At 35.3% G+C, this 7,398-nt stretch overlaps 1 long non-coding RNA gene across 1 annotated transcript; it reads left to right on the forward strand.

The window, feature by feature from the left end:
- Nucleotides 1-392: 392 nt before the first annotated feature.
- LOC128948935 (uncharacterized) lies at nt 393-2,246 on the forward strand. Its single transcript, XR_008484170.1, has 3 exons — nt 393-462; nt 1,893-2,007; nt 2,160-2,246. It is a non-coding gene; the product is annotated as an uncharacterized LOC128948935 (long non-coding RNA).
- The last annotated feature ends 5,152 nt before the right edge of the window (nt 2,247-7,398 follow it).

A 7,398-nucleotide genomic window follows, 5' to 3' on the forward strand; every position in this document is an offset into this window, starting at 1 on the left:
AGATGTTATGTGATTTTGATTGTTCTGACTGTGCTTAGGTCTTGTCTGTGTTTAGGCAATGTGTTTTCCTAATTGTTGAAAGAAACTACTATAAGTGGGTGTCTGTTTCCTGAGCACTAATAGGGTTTTTTTGTCAATTTTTTTAGCATTTGCCCTTGCTGAATTGATTGACAATTCTCTATCAGCTACCTGTCAAAATACTGGCATTCGGAGTATACAGATAAAATTGGTAAGATAAAAATACTTCAGTGTTTTCAGACATAGTTTGCATTATCCTTTCTTTTCCCTGTTGCTCCTTGTTGATTTGTGCTGTGTGTTTTTCTCCCAACAGCTGTTTGATGATTCCCAAGGAAAACCAGCTGTTGCTGTGATTGATAATGGAAGTGGAATGGCTTCTAAACAGCTTAACAACTGGGCTGTATATAGATTGTCAAAGTTTACAAGACAAGGTGACTCTGAAAGGTTAGCAAGTTCTATATATTTCTACAACAATTAGCAAGCTCTGCAAAGGTCCATAAAATATGTTCTTAAGGCATAGCTGTATACCAACACTCAGCTAAACCCTGTCATTTTATGATTACCTAAATAGACCCATACTTTTTTAAAGTAGGCAATAGAGAAGCGTTATGACACAAAACTGGTCTTCTATTCTTGTGACACACTGAATACTTTTTTGGTTTTGGGACCTTTTCTAAACTGTCTTTTGCTTGCCTGCATACAGTTTGGGACGTGCTATGTCCTGCAAGGGGTTTTTGTACCATGTTCATCTCTTACCTGAAAACCTTTCAGTGGTGCATTAAAGGATACATTCAATATTTAAGCTACTGCAAAACAGGTGGTTTTAGTTCAAATTTTCTTTTTTTAGTTTAAATTTTAATTCTGTATAATGTATTATAAATTATACCTGGAGATGTCTATTTTTTGATGCAGGCTACACAAAATTCATGTTTTGCATTTAAAGAAGAAAGTGGAGGTTGTGTGGTGCCAGGCTTAATCCTAGTGTATAAAATTCCACAAAATCAGTTATGTACAGTTTTTGAGCTTTGGTCACATTTTAATACCTTAAGCCTAGGATTGTAAATGTGAAGATGATAATTACAGTCTCAGTCATAACTAATTTGTCATATGAGCAGATAGTGTAAAAAGTAATACAGCTGTGGGAAGTGATAATATAGCTGGGGGAATTGAAAACATCTCCAAATAGAAAGTGAATGTCTTTTAAGCATTTGGAGATAAGTGCATAAAAAGTGATTCTGGGTCACTTGTAAAGAAACTCAATGTTTTTGAAATTGCTGCAGGCAACTTTAGTAAATTTAGTATTCCTAAAATGCAGATTTAAACTGTAGATTACTACCACTTAATTGAAACAGAGGTCTAAATTATCTACACCTTATTTTCATTTGGGACTGCTGTGATTTAAAAATAAACATTTTCCTAAACTAGATAAGGCTGTTCAAGGTGACTTAGAAGGCATGGAATTTCACTACTGATAGCATATGTTATCTCTCCAAGTCTCCATTTAATAGTTGGTTGGCATTATTTTTCACTTTGACTCAAAAGTATTTTTATGAAAGGATGCTGTCAGAAAAATGAGGCTTGCTTTTTAAGCCATTTTTATTTAGTAAGATTTGGTTTGTGAGAAGGGGGCAGAAATGTTTTATAAGATGAGTTGGGAAAATACTTACTCTGTCATTATCCTTTTAAAAAGAGTACATCAAGAATTTCAGGCACATATGTTTTAAGCTTGCAGTTTTAAAATGTATAAAGTGAAGAATTTTTTACCAAAATGCCAGGAGGAAGAATTTAGTAGAAGCTTTAGATCAAAAGTATCTTTGGGTTTTTTTAATTACTTTTGTCTTGAAAAAATTTATTAAAGACACTCTTATTCTCAGTGATCACTCAGGATATGTACGCCCTCTGCCAGTGCCTCGTAGTTTAAATAGTGATATCTCGTATTTTGGAGTTGGAGGCAAGCAAGCAGTGTTCTTCGTGGGACAGTCTGCCAGAGTAAGTCAATGTCTGACTTTAATTTTATTTTAGAATGTTGGCACACAATCAGATTGTTACTTCCTAATTTTTAATCACAGCATTAAAGTATTTTATTATGTTAATTTTAAGTCTTATTTTGATTTTAAATGCTGTTTCTTTAATAAAATCAGATGATAAGCAAACCTGCAGCATCTCAGGATGTTCATGAACTTGTCCTTTCTAAAGAGGATTTTGAAAAGAAGGAGAAAAACAAAGAAGCAATATATACTGGATTCATTCAAAACAGAAAGGTAAATAGCCTTAAGATTCTCACATTTATAATTGAAAGCCTTTCCCAGGTTAATGTGATTTAACTGTGTAATATTCCTGTAATACTTATCTGGAGATATCTTCTCCTTAGTGAATCATTTGCACCCTGTAGTGTTGTAAAAGGAAAGACATTTTATGCCTTATTTTTTATGTGATGCTTTTTCCTCTTTTCAGTTAAGGTTAAATGACAGAAATGCTTTACAGTTTTGCATGTCAGGTTAAGAAAAATACTTTAAAATACTTTTCTAAGCACAGCAATTTTTTTTGTTGTGTATGAAACAAAAATGAATTTTCTCTGAAGCAGTAAGGAATGAATTAGGGAACCAAATTGTACTTGTTTAGAAATATGTATGACTGACCTGTATACGGGAAAGAAGTCCAGCCAGACCAACAAAACCGATTGATTTTATAAGTATTCATACATGTTGTAAAATAAATGAACTGTTTAGCTGAAAGCTAAACTCAACAGTCCTGATGCTTTTCATGAAGAAAAAGAGCCTAAGTAAAAAATCTGTAAGATAAGGAGGAAGATTGAAAAGAACTGGATTTTGGACATTTTTGGGCAAGGAGGGAGAGGCCAAGATGTAGCTAAGGGTGCAGATGGGAGGGAAAATGGTGGTGCGTATGACAAGGTAGTCAGACCTTGAGCCCATATCTTGTGGGTTATATCAGTCTTCTTGGTGTTTCATATGGATGAGAAAGGAACAGTAGGTAAATAAGGTTTTTATTGTGCCAGTTCTGGGTCAGTGAGTTGCAAAAAAAAATGAATTGCCAGTTTTGGTTTTATTCTCTCTACAATATCAGACTCAAAAAATAGAAACTGAAAATAAAAGCTTACAAAATCTGCTTCATTGTAAAGGGTACAAATGCTTTCCCTCCCTGCTTGATACTAAAGAGCAAGGTTGGATGATACAAAGTAGAAGACAAACTAAGGCACGCCTAAGTCGGAAGAAAGTAGCTGAATGAGATGCATAGGTACTGCTAAAGAGTTCAAGAAGCTGGCGCAATCAACTGTTTGAAATGTTGTGGTAATAATATAAAATCATATTTTATATTAAATTAACAGTTAAATTGACAGTGTTAAAATGCAAGTAAAATTCTATTTAGAGTTAAAAAGATAACTTGTAACTATCCAAGAGGGAGGAGATGATGTGAAAAGTAATAGAAGTGAGGTATGAAGATAATAGAGGTTTCCCTAAAAGATTCCTAAAACCCAGATTTAGGAATTTTTTTTGCAAATCATTGAAATACCTAGGCCAGTTCATTATATTGGTGTGAAATAAAATGTGTGAATGCATCTCGCTAAAGACTTGAAAAATGATCTGCACTGCACATACATCAGCAAGAGAATACTGTGGCAGAAGTAGAAATTGTAAATGGATTACTAGTGTGAGAAGAATAATTGAGCCTTTGAGCCATTCAGTTGGTGAAGGAAGTTACTTTTGCAAAGAAATTAAGGTGTAATTAATGTGAAGCAAAAAGAACTTTAGAACAAGGCCATAACACTAAAGAGAAGCGATATTAATGGTATCCCTGCTGGTCATCTTTGCTTGATGGGTAGTAGTCACCTCTCTTCACTGCAGTCATTTCTCTGGACCATTGAATATTGCAAATAAGTAAATAGTTATTTTCTAGTTGAGATAGATGCTAGGAATGTAGGGGAAGGTGCCATGGTAGTTTGTAATCTGTAGTGGGAAGGCAGCCAGATAATTTGGCAGTGATATTTTGGAGGCTCTTTTGGTCTCTAAATTTCTTCCATGATGTACAAAGTGGCACTTGTTCAGCATAAGTGTGCAGCTTCTAGGTTTGTCAGATCACATGGGGATGAGGACCAAGCAGCTCTGGCTTTTCTTCATTATTGCCAATCCCATCACTAGCATAGAATAGTCCAGGCTATGCTGTGGGCGGGAAAAAGAGATGTAGTCTTCTTTGACAAAAAGTCTCAAAAATTGTTTAATTATCATTTTAGCTAAGGAGAGCTCTTTGATTCCCTGGGGAAAGTAAGTCTTGATAGAACACCCTTAACTATTTCACCTAACTGATTGGGTAGGACATGTCTCCTTTCATGCCTTAGTGATGTGGGGTTTGTCTGCTTTCCTGCAAAATAAGGCAGGAAATGCAGTAGCTGCATTTACTACAACATATCTTCTCAGTTGTAGCAATTGTTTGCATTCACTAGAAAGATCTTAATCTTTGTCTTAAAAATAGGGGTTTTTTCTGGATGTACCAAATGTAAGGCATTACTCACTGGTCCAGTGTGAAGCATGGCATCAACCACTGTGTCTTCCTGCACTTTAGAAAACTGTCAAAAGAGCAAAGTGCATCCATTCAGGAAAAGACAGTCAGTAGTTTCTGGAATGGAGAATCTCTCTTTCTGTTAGGCTACTTGACATTTCATCTGGAATTGAGGATTCACCTTTTTTTCTTTTACAACAAAACTGTTTCTTCTTCTTGAGTTTCTGCTATAGAAAGTAGCCTATCCCTTTAAAAGCCAATAACTTTGGCTTTGTTTGGCTTTGTTTTCTTAAAGAGGCCTTAATGTCTTGCCCTCTTAATGCTTCCACTTGATGGATGAGAACATGAATATTACACAGTGCTACATTCAGTGTGATTAAATGCATTTTTAGACGGCACACTTTAGGTGCTGTGATGAAAGTGAGTTGAAAATGAACTGGATTAGTGATGTCACATCCTCAGCTTGTTGACTTTAATTTGGAAACCTTTATTTTAAGCTTTAATCCTTTGTGATACTTAGCATCATGTGTTCTGTATTACTTTTCTCTTATGTTTTTTAATCCCTTTCAAGTTGATGGGAGTTTGGAAATTCAATTTTCATCCCTGCTCTTATTATTTTACTTTTTTTGTAGCCATCTGATTCTACTCACGTCACAAGTGATGATGAAAGATTTCTTCATAATCTAATATTAGAAGAAAGGGATAAAGAGAGTTTCACAGCAGTTGTCATTACAGGTGTACAACCAGATCACATGCAGTACTTGAAAAACTACTTTCATCTTTGGACAAGGCAGCTGGCGTAAGTTGGTGATTTAAAAGATTTCATTTAAAAGTGGGCTACTAACAAAGTCAAGTAATTATGAACTGCTTCTTTTTTGTGCTTTGACATTGGCCTTATTCTTTTTAAGGCCGTTGATACTTCAATTAGCCTCCCTATCTAACCAATTTTACAGTAATGAACACAACTGAATGAGGCACCCCCAACCAAAGATGTGACTTGATGATTAATACATAATCCACTGTAATTTTTGCATACATATCCACTGTAATTTTTAGTAGCCGATTAATTTAATGGTGTATTACTAATGTAAAAAATTGTTTATCTAATTACTAAGAACTTCATCAGTTACTTTGCTCACAGCCATGCTCCTAACCTTGCTCACAGACTTGCTCCTAATTTACACTTTTAGGGGATCTTTTGGTTGGTTGACTTTTTAAACAACAACAAAAGAAGGTACTGCTCTTCATCCCAGTTTAAGAGGGAGAAGGATATATGACACTATCTGCTCTGTACTGTAATAATGTCATCAGTGGGCCTGCAGAACCTGGAGATACCAGAGAATAGTTTGGGCTTACCTGTTATGATGATCCATCTGTGAATGTAAACTGAAATACAAAGGCCTAGACCAGTTTTGAAATCTGGCAAACTACACAACTTTGTTTTCAAACTATGATTTCATTTTTTTGATGCCTATAATCTGATAATAATAGATGTACTTAAAAAGAGGATTAATATAAGAATTAGGTAATATCTTACTATGTGAAATATCATTCAGTGTTGCACATAAAAACTTGTTACTGAAGCCATTTTTAACCTCATGAAAATATAGGGTACATGACTTGCAGAGGATAATTTACATCCCTCATTAGCTTCTGGGTGCTCATGCAGTGAACACACACACTTTACTGTGTGTTAGTTCTTTCCAACCATCTCTTGAAGTGAAAGAGCTGCCTCTGTTTGAGATGGAACCCAGGTGCAATTATTCAGATATATGCCCTGTAGCTGTTACAGTAAAACCACTCATTTAGCCTTCCAGTGCTGCACAGTCCTGTGTCACTGTTTCAGCTGTAATGGCCCTTTCCCCCCGAACACTTCCCCATTTCCTTCTGCCATGCCTTTTGCCACACATGCAGGATACCAGTTTGGTTCCGCTTTCATGCGCTGCAGCACAAGCCCTCATTATTTTGGATGCTTTGAAGTGGAGATGAACCCCTAAAATAACAATGTCTTAAGGCCAGGAGACTGCCTTTTGAAGTCTGGAAGAAATGCACACAAAATACTAAGCAATTTGGACATACTATAAAATCCTGAGCAATGAGACCAGGAAGAGCCTTCTTCTGGGAAGCAGGATTTCTCTTTGGGGAACATCTAGTGCAGTGGAGGTCAAAGGCAAGCAGCTATAAACTTGCAGGTGCATTTGACTTAAGTCGTGCATTCAGTCCCCTTGACTAGTACAATCTCATTTTTCTCCAGACCATCCCCCAGAGCTTTAAGGATTCAGTCTTTGAAGTTGAAAGAATTAGCTAGCTGAAAAGTTGAAGTAAATGGAGTTGAGTTCCTCAGTTTTCTCAAATTGAATTTCTTTATGAAATTATTTAATCTATTTAACCACATATATTTTTTGAAATTTGTTAAATGAGGAAAAATGCCAATGAGAAAGCAATGTTTACAACTGAAAAACTATTTCTATTATGCAGATCACGTCCATGACTCCTACCTCTATTCAAATTTATGTAAATAATGTAAAGATAGTGATTGTTTGTTACATATTTCTGTTACTATTAGATGATTGATATAAAACTGATAGCAGAGACAAAGTGTGGAAAGATTTGTGACTCTAATTCTTATTTCCAGACTGCAGAACAATTTACAGTAGTTTTTTTTTAGTTAACCCTTTGATGTAAAGGATCTGTAGCCATGTAACAATTGTATATTTTTTTCACTTATTCATTTTTTTTCAAATTTGTTTCCAATTATTTTACCCAAAAATTGGTCCTAGTGTGATTGTGCATGACAGAGATGAGAAGAATGAAAAGGAGTCACTCCCTTTAGTAAACCTTTTGTACCAGATATATGTTGTCAAG

The sequence above is a fragment of the Melozone crissalis genome, unplaced genomic scaffold (genome assembly GCF_028551555.1).
Source record: "Melozone crissalis strain CALT ecotype California unplaced genomic scaffold, PUWL_Pcris_2 ptg000178l_1, whole genome shotgun sequence".
NCBI lineage: Eukaryota > Metazoa > Chordata > Aves > Passeriformes > Passerellidae > Melozone > Melozone crissalis.